Here is a 16,918-nt window from a genome sequence, read left to right as displayed (position 1 = left end):
ATTTCATGCCAATCTTGAGATCCTCTCATATTTGTTTCAGATTTTCATTATTTGGCTGGCATTTTTGTCTTCAGTGAACCAAAATCATCTCATTTTAAATTCACATGAGGCAGAAGTGCCGACAGTCATCATTCTAATTCTACTTACTAATTTATGGAGGTGTGATTTGGGTGATTTTTAAATTAAAAGTATCATTTTATATTCACAATGATGATTTTGAAAGTTTTACTAAATTTATATGTATATAAATATCTTTATTGTCAGGAGTCTGATGAGTTCATTTTTTAGCTGTTTTAGTTATTAATATATTATGTAGGTTATATCAGAATTCTATAGCTTTCATCTAAAGCTTTTTCAGAAATTCCTAAGCCAAGAAAGTTACATTATAATATTCACTTTAACATATAAAGTTGAAGGCAAAATAAATTTGGGAATATTTTTAGTGTATACTTTAGTATATACTGTATTTTAGTATACTTTTATAATAAATTTCAAGGCTAGTTTTCTAAAATAAATCTTTAAACCAATATATCACTCCATCTAAGGTAACAATTCAAAGCCTTGACTAGCCTCAACATCTAAGAGGCTTACTTACTTTCATTTCTGGAATCTCGGATGAGGTGACTGAACTGTAGGAGCTGACCAGGTTATCGTACAGCACCACATTTTCAGGGTAATTAAGCTTCTCACACAAAGGTTGGATTATCCAGAGTGAGCATACAAAGGAGAGAAAACCAAAGACACAATATATGTACAATTGGTGACCTTGAAGAAAAAAATACAGGGCAGTTCAACACGATACCTAAATATTAAGAATTATAACTACGTTCCCCCCCCCCCGAGTATAATTTCCAAGCACAGTATTTAGTCATTTATGTTCTGCATCTTTCACTTAGCATAATACTTTAAAAATTCACAAAATGGTTGTGTATATCAGTAGCTTGTTTCTTTTTATGGATTTACTTCATTACATAGTTGTATCATAATATGCTTATGCAATCATTAGTAGATAGACATTTGGGTTCTTTGCAGTTTGGGCTATTATGAAAAAGTGTGAATATTCTGGTACAAAACTTCATATGGACATATATTTTCAGTTATCTTGGATAAATATCTAGGAATGCAGTTTCTGTATCATTTGGTATGTTTGTTCAACTTCTTAAGAGACTGCCAAATTGCATTTTGCGTTTTTAGTATGTTACTTAACGTCGTCACCACACTTGACATGGTTAATCCTTACATTTTACCCCTTTTGGTGGGTGTGTAGTGGTATTTTGTAGTTTTTTGAACTTCCTGAACAACTAATGATATTGATCATCTTTTCCTGTGTTGATTTGCCACTTGGAGATTCTTTCTTTCTCTTTCTTTCTTTCTTTCTTTCTTTCTTTCTTTCTTTCTTTCTTTCTTTCTTTCTTTCTTTCGTAAAGATTTTATTATTTATTTATGACAGACAGAGAGAGGCAGAGATATATGCAGAGGGCAAAGTAGGCTCCCCGCGGGAAGCCCAATGCAGGACTCAATTCCAGTTCCCCGGGATCACAACCTGAGCCTAAAGTAGATGCTAAACCACCGAGCCACCCAGGTGTCCCTGGATATCTTCTTTTGATAGGCTTTTTTAGAAGTATCTTTTGAAGGTAAAATCTTCAAAATTAGATGAAATACATTTCATACATTGTGTGTGTGGTTTGTGCATTTTGTGTTTAATTTAAAACATGTTTTCCTCACCCAAATTTAAGATTTTTCTCCCATGTTTTCTTCTAAAAGGGTGAATAGTTTTAATACTAACATTTAGGCCTGTGATCCATTTCAAGTTAATTTTTGTATATGGTGCTATATTAGAGTCAGTGGGTTTTTTTGTTTTGTTTTAGATTTAGATATTTAATTGTTCCAGCATATTTGTTGAAAACAGTATATTTTTCATTACCCTGACATCTTGGTCAAAAATCATTTGACCATGTACATGAGGGTCGATATCTGGACTCTGTATTGTTGCATTAATCTATATATCTATCCATTCTTATACCTACCACACTTGATTTTAACACTTTCATGACAATAAGTTAAAAGTCTTCCACTTTTGCTTTTTAAAAAAATTGTTTTTGACAACCTTATTTCCTTAATATTTCCACATAAATTATAGAATTAGCTTGTTGATTTCTATGTAAATGTCTCCTATTTTTTAACTGAGGTTGTATTAAACTATTGATCAATTTAGAGAGAATTGATATATTAACAACATTGTGTTCTGATCCATGAACATGGTATATCTTTCCAATTATTTAGATTTTCTAAATTTTTTTCAACAATATTATATAGTTTTTAGTGTATAGGTCTTGAACATTTTTTTGTTAAATTTATCCTGAACTGTTTTATGTTTTTGATGTTATTGTAAGTGATTGGTCTTCCAAATTTGATTTGTTGGTTGATAATATATAGAAATGCCATTGATATTTATTGTCCTTGAATTTTGCATTCTTGCTAAAAAAAGTTTTGAGATATGTTGACATTCTCTGTGTAGATGATCATCATGTGAGAAGAGGCAGAATTTTACTTCTTCTTTCTAATCTCATGCATTTTTCTTCTGTTATTGCCTAGGACCTCCAGAACAGTGTTAAACAGCATAGTGAGAGCAGACATTCTTGCCTTATACATGATTTTAGGGTGAAAGTATCCATATTTTCACCAAAAAGTATATTGTTAGCTGTAGGTTTTTTCATAGATGCCTCCTTCATCAAGTTGGAGACTTTTTTTTTAAATTTATTTATTCTTATTCCTAGTTTGCTGAGATTTTTAAGAAATCCTGATGAAGTATACTATTTTGTCAAATGATTTTCCTGTATCTATTTTGATGGCCATATAGTTTTCTTCTTTATTCTGCTAATATCTTGAATTGTGTTGGTTGATTTTTTTAATGTTAAACCAATTTTGCATTTCTTATATAAACCCAACTTAGTTATGAGATATTATCCCTTTGATGTTTTGTTGGATCCAATTTACTAAAATCTTATTAAAAATTTTAAATATTTGTTCCTTAGTAATATACTTTAGGTCTCTCTTTTTCCCTATCCCATGTAATGTCTCAGGGTTTGGATTTAAGTTAATGCTAACCTCTTGAAGTGAGTTGGGAGGCATTGCTGCCTCTTCTGTTTTCTGGTAGATTTCATCACTGAAATTTTTGGACCAAGAATTTTCTTTGTAGGAAGGTTTTTAACAATGAATTGAAAGAAAAAAGAATATATATGTGTGTGTGTGTGTGTGTGTGTGTGTGTGTGTGTAGCCATGCATTTTATTTTTTCTTGAGTGAGCTTTGATAGTTTATGTTTTTCTAAGAATTTGTTCATCTAAATTTTTAAGGTATTTGCTTAATATTGTTAATAACATTCTGTTGTTACTGCATTAGTGTCTGTAGGGAGCAATGGTTAATGTCTCTCTTTTAATATTGCAGTGTGTGTCTTCTCTCTTTTTATTTCTGATCATTCTTCCTAAAGGTTAATAATTTTTATGGATATTTTCAGCTCTAGGTTCGATTGGTTTTCTATTATTTTGGGGTTGTCTATTCATTGATTTTTACTCTTTATTATTTCCTTCCTTCTGGCTACTTTGATTTAATTTGCTTTTCTTACCCTTGTTTCATAATATGGAAACTTAAAGCATTTATTTAAACCTTTTTTCTTTACTAATATAAAATTTTAATGTATAAACTAACCTGTAGAAACCAATTTTATATTGTACTTACATATGAATATAGCATATTTTACATATGTATTCTCATGTTTTTTATTTGTTAGAACTGTTCTTTTCCTAAATTTACTAATTTCTCATGTCATGTTTTCATTGACCAATGGTCTATTTAAAGGTGTATGTTTTCCAAATAAGGTTTGTTTATCATTCAGAAATGTTTATTGAGTGCTTATTGTGTTCTGGTCTTAGGGTGTACTGGGATGATTAAAACAGCCATATTGTGAAATAAACTCAATAAATGTATTATAATAGCAATGAACAGAACCCTGTGGTATGAGAGAGAATAATGGAGAACCTACTTAACTATAAATTGAGTTACTCGTTTGAGGAAGTAGCACTTAGACTGAGGCTTGCTAGCAAAATATTTGGGGAAGCAGAAACTGGGGAAGAACTGCCTGCACAGAGGCTGTGGTGAGGGCAGCTTTTTGAGAGTGAGACCCTGTGTAGGTCACAGTTCTAGGTGTACTGATCTTTCAACAGAGATGTGCTGTATTCCTGTTCTTGTTCTATACTTTGAGAAGCTGTGTTCTATGACAAGTTCTTTCTCTTACGTAGTTCATATTATGCAATTATGAAGGAAATTTATGAAATTTCTTCTTACTAGAATAATTTATACATGTATCATCTCAAATTAATAGAAACTATAATTTTAGCATGATAAATAGATGATATGCTTTAGAGACCACCTAAGTTTGAATCTCAACTTTACCACTTAATAGCTATGTGATGCTGGGCAAATTTTATAACATCTCTAAGCCTTAGTTTTCTCATTTCTGAATGCAGATAATAATTTTATCTATTTTATAAGAGTGTTTTGAGGACTATGCATGTAAGTCACTTGGTACAGTACCCAACAAGTAGCAGTACTCAAAAATAGTGCTTCTCGTGGGGCGCCTGGGTGGTGTAGTCAGTAAAACATCCAACTCTTGGTTTTAGCTCAGGTGGTAATCTCAAGGTCATGGGATACAGCCCCGTGTAAGGGCTCCGTGCTCAACCAGGAGTCTGCTTGAGATTCTGTCCCTCTGCCCTTCCCCACATACACTCTGTATCTCTGTAAAATAAATAAATCTATTAAAAGTTAATGCCTATTGTGATAGATAGTAATGGGAATAATCACTTATTACATTTAGTCATCTGTACTGTGGAGGTGACATGTAGCTTTTATGATTGTTGCTAGAATGTACTGCTATTAATGCTCAAAAATGATAATGTTTATTATTTTTATTGTACTGGTATTGGATATATTTCACAAATAGCCCAGATATTTCACATATATCCTAATAAATATAAATATTTTAGAATAATTACCTTGAGAACTTTTTACCTTCTTAAAAGTATATTTTCCAAATGAAGAAATCTATTAATATTTAATGTGATTAGAACTGAGCAGTTTCTTCTTTAATCTTGATAATATGGTTTTAATAAAATATTTTAATTTATTTTAATTACAATATTGGATTGGGAATTTAAAATTATTTTTTAAAGGAAACTATTTTTTGTACTTTTCACATTATTAAGTATTTTCAGTAGGTGATTTTTTAATCCCAGAAAATTTTCTTTTTTTTTTTTTCCCAGAAAATTGTCTTAACTTGTATTGCATTACTTTTTTAAAAATTGCCAATGTACGGGCTACTCTTTCAGATTTCAGGCACCTAGTTGGTAAACTAGAATTCTTATTTTTTCAGACTTGTAAGAAAGAGGCCAAGAAGTAGACAAATAGGACTTAAGGCCTTAGCTAATAATTTATGGCTAACACAGTTGCCATCAAACAACTGTTCCACTGTCCAGCAGCTCTGACTTTAGATCCTTTCAATTTTTCTATGGCATCCTAAAGGATGTATTTCTTGAAATACAAATTAAACTATGTTTTAAGATTTTATTTATTTATTTATGAGAGACACAGAGAGAGGCAGAGACATAGGCAGTGGGAGAAGCAGTTCCCTGTGAGGAGCCTGATGTCAGACTCAATCCTAGGACCCCAGGATCATGCATGACCTGAGCCAAAGGCAGATGCTCAACCATTGAGCCACCCAGGTGCCCTGAACTATGTTATTAGAATATGACATTTTTATACTTATGTCTATATCACAGTCATTTCTGAAAGAACCTTACTTAAAAACTACAAACATAGATTACTTTGCATTAATTTTTCTGTGTGAAATAAATACAAACTATGAGCTTAGCTTGTGAAAAGGATAGACATTATCTGGAAGATAATTATATGAAGAATTGCCTGTTAAATGTAAGAATACTTCCATTTGATCCTATAAAATTAAGTATTGAGGTGTTTATTTCATTATGTAATTAATACTATTCCAATTGTGTTGTATTTTCGATAGACTGAGTATTTGTCCCCTTCTCACCAGAAAACTCATGTGTTGAAGCCTAACCCCCAGTGTGATGGTACCAGGAAGTGGGGCCTTTGGGAAGTGATTGATTAGTCATGAGGGTAAAGGCCTTGTGGGAGGAATTAGTCCCCTTATAAAAGAGATCCCAGAGCTTACTTGCCCTTCCTCCATATGAGAATGCAGCAAAAAGACAACCATTGGTGAACTGGGAAGGAGGTTGTCACCTGACACTCAGTCTGCCAGTGCCTTGATCTTAGATTTACCAGTACTATGAGAACTAAATTTCTCTTTTTTTATAAACCTCCCCAATCTTAAGTATTTTGTTATAGCAGCCTAAACAGACTAAGTAAGTGTCATTGCGTTGTTTCTCTGTGGGTGAGCCAGAGCCATTCTTTAAGTCTTTTTGTAAACCCAAGGGACATGTTGATCTGCATATGATGCAGACTGACATGTCTTGTTGCTTAATTAATTAGTCATCTTCAGGATATGCAGGTTTTAAGCTCAGTGGATATTATAATAATGTCATCATTGGAAATAAGCATATTTTGATACTCTCTAGTTCACCTTTTTTTTAATATATATATTACCAAGGAATGACTGAAAAATATAAAAGTAGTATTTGCAAGAAAAAAAACTGAATTTAAAATATTAATAATTCTTTTTTTTTTAGATTTTATTTATTCATGATAGACATAGAGAGAGAGGCAGAGACACAGGCAGAGGGAGAAGCAGGCTCCACGCAGGGAACCTGACGTGGGACTGATCCCGGGTCTCTAGGATCACACCCTGGGCCAAAGGCAGGGGCTAAGCCGCTGTGCCACCCAGGGATCCCTTGCAGTGATAATTCTTAGAAATTTTCTATGTCTAGATTTTTTTGTTTTTTGCAAAGTTTGTTGCATTAAAAAGTAAACTTTTGCACAGTGAGGGAAACCACCAATGAAATGAAAAGGCACCAATGAAATGAAAAGTTCTACTGAATGGAAGAACATATTTGTAAATAATACATCTGATAAAGGGTTAATATCCAAAATATATTAAAAATTTACACAACTTAATATAAAAAAGAACTCTGTTAAAAATGGGCAGATGACTTGAATAAACATTTTTCCAAAGAAGACATGCAGATGGCCATCAGACACATGAAAAGATGCTCAACATCACTCATTGTCAGAAAATGCAACTAACAGTGACGATAGGATATCACCTCACACCCATTAGATTGTTAATAAAAGCAGAAAAATTAACAAGCATTGGTGACAATGTAGAGAAAAGGGAACCTTTGTGCACAATTAGTGGGAATTCAAACTGGTGCAGCCACCATGGTGAATGACATGGAAGTTTCTTAAATTAAAAATAGAATGACCCAACAAATTCCACTTCTGGATATTTACTCAAAGAAAATGAAAACAGTAATCTGAAAAGATATATGCATCTCTATGCTCATTGCGGCATTATTTACAATAGCCAGGATATTTGAAAGCAACCTAAGTGTCTACTGGTAGGTGATTGGATAAAGAAGATGTCATATATACATACACACACATACACATATAACTTAGTTTTATTATTTTGTATATACACCCGTGTATATATACAAATATACACATATACAATGGAATCTTACTGAGCCATAAAAAAAGAAAGAAGTCTTCCCATTCATGACAACATGGATGGATCTGGAGAACATTATGCTAAGTGAAGTGAGTCAGAGAAAGATAAATACCGTATGATTTTACTTATATGTAGAATCTAAAAAACAAACGACAAAACAAATCTATTGATAAATACAGGAAATAAGCTGTGGGTTACCAGAGGGAGGAGGGCGAGTAAAATAGGTGAAGGGGGACTAAGAGATACAAAATTTTGGTTATAAAATAAATAAGTCATGTGGATGTGGTGTACAACATAGGGCTTACATGGTGTCTGGTGACAGATCATAACTAGAATTACTGTGGAGATCATTTCATAATATATAAAAATACCAAGTCACTATCACTATGATGTATTCCTAAAACTAGTAGGACATAATATGTCAATTTTTCTTGAGTTAAAAAAAAGAATAGAACTTTTTCAAAATACAGCAATTTATTTTCAAAAAAACATTATTATGAGTTTTGTAATGAAGTACAGACTTGTTTATTTAGTAAGTTAATCTATTTACATTAGTGTTTTCTAACAGCATGACTAAGTACAATACACAAAAAAATATGTAGTCTTTCCCTTAAAGGAGCCTAAATTTCTAAACATACACTTTTTGCCTGAGTACCAAGTAATGCATTATTATTTTTGAACAAAGGAACCTTCAGGTATTTTATATGATTTTATTATGATTCTAATAAAAACACTTTATCTTTAAAACTGTTAACTTTATTTTCCCTCTAAATAATTATTTGAAAAGTATTTTTGAATTTCCCTTTATTCTTGACATATTTATTAAGCACATAATACATGTGTGCATAATACTAGGTGTGGTGCCAAGAAAGCAAAACTATAGGGTACTTGCCTAGTCTTTCTCTTTTCCTTGTGTATCTGCCAAGAAGACAAAGTTAGAGTATTAAATTTGTCACAAGGGTTAATATTAATAGTACATGTATTTGAAAGCTTTGTACATTTTTTACTGATTATAAATGTAACAACTGCATGTTCATTGCAGAACATCAAAAAGCCAAAGCTATTTCAGTTCAGTTGAAAAATTTATTGACTGCTTTCTATAAGCTAATCACGGTGCTGTGTACCTAGTATATGACGTGAACAAGACAGATGGTCTCTGTATTTAAGGAATGCATGGTGTTTTGGGGAATTAATATTAAACAAATAATCACAAGTAATTTTCAATGTATAAAACAGAAAAACCACTCTAAATCTCACCATCTTTAGCAATAATTGCTCTTAGCATGTTGGTGTATTTTCCTGGTTTTATACTGTACACATATTTTCCATTTTATTCACTATTTTAAAATATATCCTAATTGTCTAGTGATTGATTATATAGATATACTATAATTTATTAAGTCCTAACCAAATTTTTGAACATTTAGATTTTTCCATTACCTAATCAACTTTGCATAGGTATAATCTACATACAATAAAACATGCTTACTTTAAATATACAGGTACATGAATTTTGACAAACATGTATATGCATGGAGTCCCCATTATAATAGAGAGGTGGACTATGTCCATGGCCTCAGAAAGTTCTGCCACAGCCTGTCATGCCATGTCTCATTCCATCCTGCACCCACACCTGGCCCTAGGCAGCCACTGACCTACCTTCTGACACTAAAGATTTGATTTACCATGTCTGATATTTCTTTGAAATGGATTCATACGATATTTTCTGTTCTGTGCGTTTCTTTTCCTCAACCTGTTGTTTTGGAGTTTATCCATTTTTTGCATTTCTCCCTAGCCTTGTGACTTTTCTTGCTGAGTCTTGATGCAAATCCTGGCTATAGGAAGGCTTGTTAATCTACCCTGCTCTTGATGTACATTTGGATTAGTTCCACTTATTGCTTATTATTAAAGGGGATATGCACATTCATGTACAAGTTTTCTTTTCTCTTGGATAAATACTGAGGAGTACCATTGCCGAGTTTATAGTAAGCATATGTTTATGTTTTTTTTAGAAATTGCAAAACTGTTTTCTAAAGTAGTGGTGTCATTTGACATTTCCAGTACTGGTTTTATGAGAATTCTTGTTATTCCACATCCTTACCAGCACTTGGTTTGGTCAGTATTTTAATTTAGTTCTTCTAGTCAGTGTATAGAAGTGTATTATGGTTTTAAGTTGCATATGTCTGATGATTAATGATAATAAGTATCTTTTCACAGACTTCTTGGCTGTTCAAATACATTTTTTGTGACCTGTCTAAATATTTTGCCTACTTACTGATTGGATTGTTTTCTTATTGTGTTATAAGAGTTCTTTATATGTTCTGATTACAAGTAGTTTGCCAAATGTTTCACAGATAATTTCTTCCATATTGTACCTTGTTTTATCATAATCTCCCTGATATTTTTTGACATCAGTAGTTTTTAACTTTGAAATCCCAATTTATCAATTCTAGTCTTTTCTGGCTTTTATTTTTTGGTCTGCTATCTAAGAAATCTTTGTCTATTCTAAGTCACAAATATTTCCTTCTAGAGCTTTTATAGTTGTACCTATGACATTTAGGTCTATGACCTATTTTAAGTTGATTTTTATGTATATGGTAAGGTAAGGCTTGAGGGTCATTTTTTTCCCACGTAAATATCTAGTTACTCCAGCATCTTTTGTTGGAAAGGCTATACTCTGCCCAATTGAAGGACTGTGACACCTTTGTCAAAAATTGATGCCAGATATTTGTTTCTGGATTCCCTATTATGTTCCATCAATTGATGTATTTTTCTCTACACCAGTACCATACTGACTTGATTACTATAACTTTAAAGTGTATCTTAAAATCAGGAAGAACACTGTTGTTTCTCAGAATTGTGGTGTTCCTTCTAGATCCCATGCATTTCCGTATCAGTTTAGTATCAGCTTCTTAATCTTTATAAAAGAGTCTGCTGGGACTGTGATGGGATTGCTTTGAGTCTATAGATTAGTTTGGGGAGAATGGACATGTCAGCAATAGTACTGTTCTGATCCAGCAGTACTCGGTATATCTGTTTACTTATGTCTTCTATAATTTCTATTGAAATGTCTTGTAATTTTCAGCATATAGGTCTTGTATAACTTTTTAAGTTTTTCCTTACATCCTTCTTTTGTATTTTTTTCATTACCAGTTGTTTGTTGCTAGCATATAATACAGTTGATTTTTTGTGTACTGACCTTGTATCCCATGGCCTTTTGTAGCTCACTTACTAGTTTTATAATTTGGGGGGGTAAATTTCTTTGGAATTTCTATGTAGATAGATTTGCACTTTGTGAATAAAGGCAGTTTTACTTCTATTCCAATCTGTATGACATTTATATATTTGTCTGTCTGTCTATCCTTATTTCAGTTGGCTAGGAACTCCGGTGTACACTAAATGAAAGGAGTGAACATCCTTGTTCCTGGTCTCAGGGAAAAGAGATTCAGTCTCTCATTATTAATAAGTGTGATGTTAGCTATACATTTTTAAATTCCTTTTATCAGGTTGAGGAAGTTCTCTCTTGGTTCCTCAGTTTTTTAAGAGATTTTAGTATGAGTGGCCATTAAGTTGTCTTAAAAGCTGCTTCTGCATTGTTTGCGGTGATCATATGGTCTTCCCTTTTTTTGTTTGTTAATATGACAAATTATATTGGTTTCAAATGTTAAACCAATCTTTCATTCTTGGAATTAACCATCACTAGTCATGACATATTATCATCTTTTGTTGGATATGATTCGGTAAAGTTTTGTTAAGTTTTTACATCTATGATTTTGAGGGATATATAAGCACTGTTTCATATAATATCTTTGTCTGGTTTTGTATTAAAGTGATGCTTGCCTCGTGTAATGTGTTGAGAAGTGTTTCTTCCTCCTGTCTTCTGGAGCATGAAATTGTTATTAACTCTTCTTCAGGAGTTTGGTAGAATTCACTAACACATTGTTTATAAATTAGGGGGGGGGAACTACAATTTGGGGGGGTTGGTTTTTAAATGCAAATTCATGTTTAACTTACTCCATTTTTTAAAAAGGTTTATTGATTTATTTGAGAGAGTTGAGTGAGTGAGAGTGGGTGTGAGCATGGGGAGGGGCAGTGGGAGAGGGAAAGAGAATCTCAAGCAGATTCTCTGCTAAGTGTGGAGCTGGACACAGCGCTCAATCTCATGATCCTGAGATCATGATCTAAGTCAAAAATAAGAGCCACTCAACCGACAGAGCCACTGAAGCACCCCAAACTTACCCCATTTTATATTCAAGTTAGGCTGTACCATTTTTAACTATTGTAAGACCCTTCCACCAGTACACCTTCATTTTCCCCCTTCAGGCTTTGTGCTATTGTTAATACATTTTACCTTTACATATGCTATGAATTCCACAATGCATTATTTTTGTTTAAAATCAGCACTGTCTTTTAAAGAGATTAAAAACATAAGAAAAATCCAACGTGTATTTACCCACACAGTTATGATTTTCAGTCTCTTCTTTACTTTGTGTAGACCCAGTTTTACATCTGGTACCATTTTGCATCAGCCTGAAGCATTACCTTGAGCATTTATAGTGCAGTGTTTCTGAGGATGATTTCTCTAACCTTTTGAATGTCCCCAGAAGACTTTCTTTTGCTGTCATTTTTGGAAAGATATTTTAGCTATGTATAAAATTGTGGTTTGCCAGTTCTATATTTAATTACTATGAAGCTGCCTCTCCTCTTTCTCCTGGTTTGCACCATTTCTGACAAGAAATCTGCTCTCATTCTTTGTTCCTTGTGGTTACTGTATCTCATTACCACCACGCCCTGGCCTGTCATGGTTTCCTTTTACCACTTGCTTTCAGCTATTTAATTCTGATGTGCCTTGTAGGATTTTCTTCACATTTCTTTCCATTTTTTTTTTAAGACTGTCAATCTGGGCTTAGAGTTTCCATCAAATTTGAAAGCTTTCTGGACATGATTCAAGTATATTTTTCTGTTCTTTTCGTTTCTCTAGTCCTGTCCTAAGAGTTCACTTACGCACTTGTTAGACTGTGGGATACTGTCCTCACGGTTCATTAATGCTCAGTCCATCTTTTTCATATCTTTTCCTATATTTAATTTTGGATTTGGTTCCTGTGTCTTGAAGTCTGTTATCATGGTTTTCCTCCAGTGTCTAGCATACTGTGTTCTTTCAATCCAGTTTTTCATTTTTCATCTAGGACGTCTCAGACTTTATTTCTTGGAATTTAATTTGTGACTTTTCCTTTTATATTTCCCATTTTATTTCCTTATTATGCTTCTCTTTCTACCTTTTGAACTTTTAGACTATATCTTAATAGCTGTTTTATCACAGTGTTCTATTTCAGTCATCTGTGTCACTTTCTGAGTCAGTTTCTACTTATTCATATTTTTTCCTAGTAATGGGTTCTATTTCCCTTTCTTTTTGGGCCTGATAACTTTTTATTGGATGAAATTGTTCTTACTTATAAACAGTGATCTTTTCCAGGCTTGCTTTTAAGCTGAGCCTGGTCACACTAGCCTTTGCTCTAACACTAATATTGCTGTGCTACGGAGGCCATAACCTCACAGACACCCCCAGGTGCCACATTTCTTAGGAAGCCTTTCCTTCCTTCCTGGAGAGGATGCAAAGTACTTTGGGCTCTTTGTGAGCCTGTGGTCATGTCACTTGATCTTTTCCATTGTTTTTTTCCCTGGCCTTAGTATTTTTCTCACATACATGTGCTTCCTATTTTATGGATTATTCCCACTGGATGCAGAATTTTTAAGATACTTTTTTGTTTTTTATTTAGCCGTTTGGGTGTGTTGTTCCATTGCCTTTTTACTCATATAGCCTCTGAGAAGTCTAGGATTATCCTCCTATTTGTTCCTCGATATGTAATGTTTCCCCACTCACACATAGAATTTTTTTAAGATTTTCTATCCTTGGTTTTTCTGTGATTTGCATATGGTCTGACTTCTTATGTTCTGATTGTTTGTGCATGCTTGTAAACTTTCATCATGTTGGGGTTCATTGAAATACACTTATCTATGTGTTTATCATTTTTATCCAAGTTGGGAGAATTTCAGGCATGATTTTGCAAGTGTCTCCCTCCCCGTTTTAGGAACTGCCTTTATACATATGTTAGCCTCTTTGACACTGTCAACAGGTTCCTGAGGCTTTTTTTTTTTTTTTTTTTTTAGTTTCAGTTTATATAGTGTCTTTTACTCTGATTTTACATTGATTGGGTTTTTTTTCCTCTTACAATGTCTATTTGTTGTAAATCCCATCTTGTGGATTTTTTACTTCATATATTATAGGTTTTGTCTCTAGAAGTCACATTTACTTTTGCTTTTATTTTCCTTTATCTCTTCTTTCTACTCAATTTTAAAGTCAAACTGTTACATCATTTCTGCTATTTTTAAGGTCTGTGTCTAATGACTGATTTTTCTCTTGGTTATAGGTCACATTTTCTGCATCTCTCTGTCTCATAATTGTTAATCAGAGTACCAGATCACTGGAATTTTACGTGGATGTCTGGATTTTGTTCTCTTCATATTTGTTAGCTTTTGTGTGTTTAACTTTGGCTGTTTTAAAATGTCTACTGAATGCCAGGCTGTTGGGTAATGACACTGTTCTGACTGGTTAGAAATTGAACATCTCAGCTCTGAGTGACCTCCAGGAATTATTTGGCATACAGATGTCCATTCCTTCTCTGCTTGTTCTCATAGAGCTTAACCTGACCCACGCATTGTTATATATTCAGCAGCAGACTCAGTGTGCGGATTTTGTATAGCATCTTCCTCATTGATATTCATTCTGACCTGCAAATGCTAGCCACCTTACCCTCCTCAAAATCTGCTTTTCACTTTCCAATAGTGAGACCTCTGAGTTATGCTTGGGACCTCCTTTCCTGCTGGTCATGTTCCACAAAGTGCCCTCAGACAGAAGACCAGTGGTTTTAGGTCTCACTCATTTGTTTCTCTCTTCACAAAGATCTTAGTCCTGCACTGCCTGTTGTCCAGCATCTAAGGAGGATTCTGTTATAAATTTTTTTCCCAATTGTCATTTTTCCGTTTTATGTATTTTTGCCCAGTTGTATAGAGCAAGGGGGTAAATCTGGCCCTGTGGGCTTTTCATTCTTATTTTCTAGTTTTTAATTAGCTTAATATTTTATATTTAACTATGAATTACATCAGAATTTTATTTTGTGTGATACTAGATGAAAATCTAATTTTATTTTTCCACATGGCACGAAGGCTGTTTTTGCATTTTTACCATTATATGTACTACTACAGAGAATATCCTTTTGAAGACTTCTACCTTTCCTTTTTTTTTTTTAAAGAGGAACTATGGTATTTTAAAAATTATCTTAGTATCTATTGCCAATTGCCCTGTGAAAAGTTGCTATCTGCTTACATCCCAGCTACCAGTGTATAAAGATACTTATCTCCCAGCACTTTCACTGACAATGCTATTTCTGGATATGCTAAATTCTCTCATTTTTGTTTTTATCTCAACTTCATTGATTATTATAAGTGATATGTTTTCATAAACTGTATTCATTTGTGTTCCGCTCATTTTAATTGTCTGTGTCCCTTCCATTTTTTTCTTTGTGCTTTGGTCTTTTATTGTTTTCATATGATTTCTTTATGTCTGTATGCCATCTTTGTCTCTCCCTGGTGCTCAACACAGTGACTTTAAAATAATTAATGCTCATTAAATGGAAAGTTGGTTCAAAGCCAAGGTAGAAAACTGAGGATATAGAGAATTAGGTAGAAAAGCAGGAGAGAGCTTTATCACCAAAGCCAAAGAGAGGCCAACAGCCGATGTGCTCAGGTCCAGAACAGGAAGAAGTACAGACTATAAATAGATCATTGAATTTGGCAATCAAGAGATTCTTGGTTATCTTTGCAAAAATAAGTTCCATAAGGTAAAACGGGTAGACATCAGAGGACAGCAGATTGAGAAATAGTTTTCTCCTTAAGTATCGTTTTTTTAGCTGATATTTTTATAGAAATTGGCTGGGAGACAAATTGAAGAATATGGTCTAAATAAAGATCTAGAAGCTTGCATGTATTATATTGATTTAGGGAGGATCTATATCTTTAATACAGTAGATGAGGAAGTAGTAGGCTTTACATTATTTTTCTAAAAATTCAGAAATGTAAACAATATTTTCATCCCATTAGAAGATTGCCATAAATTTACATAGAGATCATAGGAGTTCCTTCATCCAAGTTAGTGATATTTTGAATAAAGCATGGCAGAAATTATTTTGACCCAGAAATTTTTCAGAATGGCTTTACTGGTGATAGATACTTCTTTCTCCTCTCATCCCCATTTGAATGGTAACACATTAATAATATATATTATCTGCCTATATAAAATGAGTAAATTTGAAGAAATATTCCTGAACAATTGTATGCATTGGTTTGATTTTTGGCATACTATATTGGATCATTTGTAAGACGTATTTTAACATTTTTGCAGTCAGAATGCCTTTTACACTTGATGGTTGGTTATAGCTTTAATTGGCAACTTCTTTGTTTCTGGCTATCTTAAAATGATGATGGAATTCCAATCAAGAACATCGTAGACCTGATAAAATATGACAAGATAGTAGAGAGCATTAGAGTTTAGAGACTGTTAGTCAGATATTTTAGTTTTACTATAACTAATGTTAAGCCAGTCTTTTTTGGCAATTCTTATGTCATATTCCCTCCCACTCTACTGTGACAATGGGTATGTGTAAAGATTATCTTAAAATAATGATAGACTCTTCAGTGGAGGTGGAAAAAGGAAAGAAATCTGTCAGAAGGAATCTGTTTTTTATGTTGCTTAAATTAGGATTTGGTGTGTGAGGAACAAATCTTGGTTAACTGTAATTCTTACACATTTGTAGAAGCGCTAAGAGTCCGTAATCCATGAGAAGGTGTAGTTAGTTTGTGATCTTATAGTCAAGGAGACACTGATTGATTGGTTCATTTCTTTAATCACAGATGTGTATTAAGTACCTACCTTGATACCTGGCAGTGTACTCAGCACTGTCAACAAACTTTCATTGTTCTTGGCAGATTTCTTAATACAGTGAAATAGTGCATTGGAAGTCCATTCATAGTGCCTGGAACCTGCTCCTTCCCTAGATGCATTGTTGAACTGAGAGACGAGATGGGCAGTTTTCTAAATAAGGAGCTGGCTTAGGCTTTAGAGGGGAACTGAGTGTGTGGCCACAGTGAGCAGCCAGGAAGGA

At 33.4% G+C, this 16,918-nt stretch overlaps 1 protein-coding gene across 10 annotated transcripts in view; it reads left to right on the top strand.

Annotated features, from left to right (window-relative positions):
• AKT3 (AKT serine/threonine kinase 3) overlaps positions 1-16,918 on the top strand; it is a 309,052-nt gene that overhangs the window by 222,167 nt on the left and 69,967 nt on the right. The gene's annotated exons all lie outside the window — the stretch shown is intronic.

This window comes from Canis lupus, chromosome 7 (assembly GCF_003254725.2).
Source record: "Canis lupus dingo isolate Sandy chromosome 7, ASM325472v2, whole genome shotgun sequence".
Classification (NCBI taxonomy): Eukaryota; Metazoa; Chordata; class Mammalia; order Carnivora; family Canidae; genus Canis; species Canis lupus.
This window is presented reverse-complemented; position numbering and strand designations above follow the sequence as displayed.